Here is a 3,696-nt window from a genome sequence, read left to right as displayed (position 1 = left end):
AAATAGCATTCACGATCCTTTGCCCACAACGACCTGCTCCTCCCTGTGCAAGCTCCATAAAGTACCTAAGGCCCTGCAAGGCATGCAGCAGAGAGTCAACAACTAGTTGAGCGAGTTCACAGAAAGTAAGTTCAGTAATAGAAATGGTATAGCAAGCATTGCGTTCTTTTATCTAATCATGCATCGTATTAGTTCGTTCATTGTTCATGTATAGTATTGGTTCGTATCGCGGGCCCTTTCGGCATGTATGCGAAGATTTGGGTTAATACTCCCAAATATCCTAGACTATGTATATTTGTATCGCTGGCCACCCTGGCATGTGTGCGAAGTCCTAATATGTTTAGTTCGCAGCCTTCCGGAGGCATGTGTGCGAAGATCAGTCATAATTATCGCAGCCAACCCTTGGCGTGTGTGCGAAGATCTGTTCAAGTAGGTATACTAGTCTAGCCGTATCTTATCATTCACCATCCTCACCCTGAGGACTCATATCATTAAGTTCCGTTAACTAAGTATGTACGTATATTTCATTCAATCCCATTCCCACCCTGGGAACCCCATGCCTTGGCTGTGTGAACTCACCTTGGTTTGCTCGGCAGATACACAAAGAGTGCAGGTAGCAAGTAAATGGTCAACCACGTCCTATCATGGTTATTATACAAGTCAGGTTTCGACTAAGGTAATACGCGTGTGCATCACATATGTTAACACATTACCATCACGTATGCATGTAAACAGGTAAGAGCATAGCATTATCATTCAGGTGCGATCCAGTGTCTAAGCCCGAAAGGTAATCCGCCTAAATAACATATCAGCCCAAATAACATATCAGCCCAAATAACATATCGGCCCAAACAGATAAGCAGTCCAATTAGCAGTCAATCGAATTGGGCCCGTGACAAGGTAGGCCCAAAACAGTGTACGAGCAGCTAGTCTCGAGTCGCAACCGGCGATCTCGAGTCGCAACCGGGATTACGAGTCACAACAGCTGATTACGAGTCGCAACAGGAGGTTGCGAGTCGCAATGGTGATTTCGGCTCATCATGGTCCGGTTACGAGTCGCAACGGGACTCGCAACCATGGTCTCGGTTTGTGCTGTTGTGGTCTCGAGTCGTGATTGTGGGTTCCCGACTCGCAATCTGAGTCGCAACCAAGCGTGTAGCAGCTTTCCTGAATTCCTTAAATAACAATAACAACTAATCCGTGATTTCAGCAAACAGGTTCAACAGTTTCGGAAATAAATCAAATCAGTTTCATTCCAAAATCAAACAACAACAACCAACAATTTAATATTCAAACAATCATCGATCAAACAAGCAATTTATTACTCAGATTCGTATAAACCCTATGAACCCTAACCAAACATAACCCGAACAATAACTTAGAACATTCAAACTAACATAGTAGTTAATAGTAATCCGAAACAATACATGGCAGCCGATTATCAACATCATAACAGCGGGTTTATCATCTATATGCAATACCGATTTCATAAACATGAATCCGTTTAACATATCACCACATCACAGCCGATTACTATATATCTATACTTCCGATTTTGAGTTAGGATCATAAGATATATTCACATATTCTGACTAGCCTAAGCCGATCAACAATCATCATGTAAACATCATGTGAATGCATATCACATACAATCGAATAATAAATAAACAACATACACTAACCGGTTAATGATAACAAGAAGGTGAACCGAACAACGAATACTCCTTGGTTGTCTTGTGCCGCCGGTTCCTAAGCCACGAGAGAGAGAGTTTGTGTGTGTGCTTCTTGGTTGCAATGTTGTAAAACTAGAACCCTAAGGTGTGTGTGTGTATAAATACGTAGAGGGGATGTGGGCCGAAACCCCACATGGGCTGTGTCATGGTCTCGAGTCCACTATGTTGACCGAGTGGGTTTTGTAAGTGATTTGCTAATCGGTTCAAGTAATAACATACACAGTCTCATGAAATCATATAGCACGTAACATTCGATCAATCAACGAAATCACATAGTTCACATTGTACATAACATCATGACATTCGTTAACTCAAAGTGTCATAAGCACACATAACGTTACATCTAAGCAAGTCTAAAGTCCGAGTTGTCACAGTTGGCACGTGGTCAGCTTTTAGCCGTCAGATCATTATAACCGCTCTCACATCAGCATTCACCTTTTTCTTCCTAAATAAAACTCTGCCCTAACACCAAAACAGGGTTTTACTGTCTAATTGAATTCCAAAAGTTCTCTTCTCATAGCAGTTTCCCTCTCATAACTCCAAAAATCTTCTTCGATCTTCTTCATCAAAAATGACGAAACCAAAATCGAAAACAAAATCAAAACCATCATCTTCCTCCACAACAGCAGATGCCACTCAAATGGCCGCTGAAACACCGGAGATTCGCTACAAAGCTCCACACAATTATGTAGGTATACTCACAAAACCTACCGATAACCACACCGTCGACTCCATCCTTGACATCCTTTCTGCATCAAAGTACAAAACTTTGATAACAGCAGACGCTTCCATTTACCTTGATACCCAGAGAGAGTTCTGGACAAATGCCACCCTTGAAAAACAAGGAGACATCATCGCCGCCATCAACTCCTCGATACAGGGTAAGAAGGTACAAATCTCTCCAAAATCCATCTGTGAAATCTTTAAACTCGATGATTTGAAAGGAAAAACCTCATTTACTAAAGACGAGTTGATAAAGGATTTCATGAACAGGGGCTATGCAGAACAACCAGATAGGGATACCCTACAAAAGGGTTACTTCCCTTCTGCACCCAGATTTTTATTCCACACACTACTCATGTGTGTTTCTAATAAAACAACGTCTTTTAATGAGATACCAACAAAAATCCAATGCCTGGGGTATGCAATTTTAAACGATAAAAACTATAATTATTCCCAGGAAATATTTGATGATTTGGTAAAGAACGTTGATAATAAGGCATTTCTGCTCTTTCCAAGATTTCTAAGCTACTATTTTGAACAAAAATTTGTAGAGAAAGATGCAGAATTACCCAAACAAGGTGTCTCTTTCAAAATAAATTGTTTAACAATTGAAACATTTTCAAGAATGATGGCACCAATAAAATTAAAAACAAAAATGCCTGAGCAGGTTTTAGAAAATGCCACTGATCCTCAGGCAACTTCTGCTGAGCCCACTGCTCCAGGTGATCAAAGTAGCACACCCACTGCTTTGAAACCCACACCTGCCACCAAAAAGACCAAAAGAAAAACATCCAGAAAACCCACCAAACCCACACCAAAGGCAACTCTAGAAGATGAGATTCCAGAGTCAATGCCAGTGACAACACAAAAGTCACAAGTAACCACTGCTGCTACTTCCTCACAGCAGTTGGAAGAAAGATCTCAACCCCAGCCTAAAACTCCTCCTGCATCCTCACAAAAGGATCAGGTTGTAACCACAGGGTCACCACAATATGAAGCTCTGGACTCACTCGGATCCATCTTCCACAGTCCTGATCCCAAGGACATGTCTCTTTCAACACCCATACCCTCACCAATCATATTGCCACAATCAATAATACCCATGTTGCATGCAGTTGATATGGCACAGACACAAACCAGTTCCTCTCTATCACCCATTACTGAGAGTATACCTCCACAAGTGACTGGGTCTGATGCTCATAGCTCTGCTACCCCAGCAACAGTTGAGGAGGTTACACCC

This window comes from Helianthus annuus, chromosome 9, assembly GCF_002127325.2.
Source record: "Helianthus annuus cultivar XRQ/B chromosome 9, HanXRQr2.0-SUNRISE, whole genome shotgun sequence".
Taxonomy (NCBI): domain Eukaryota; kingdom Viridiplantae; phylum Streptophyta; class Magnoliopsida; order Asterales; family Asteraceae; genus Helianthus; species Helianthus annuus.
This window is presented reverse-complemented; position numbering follows the sequence as displayed.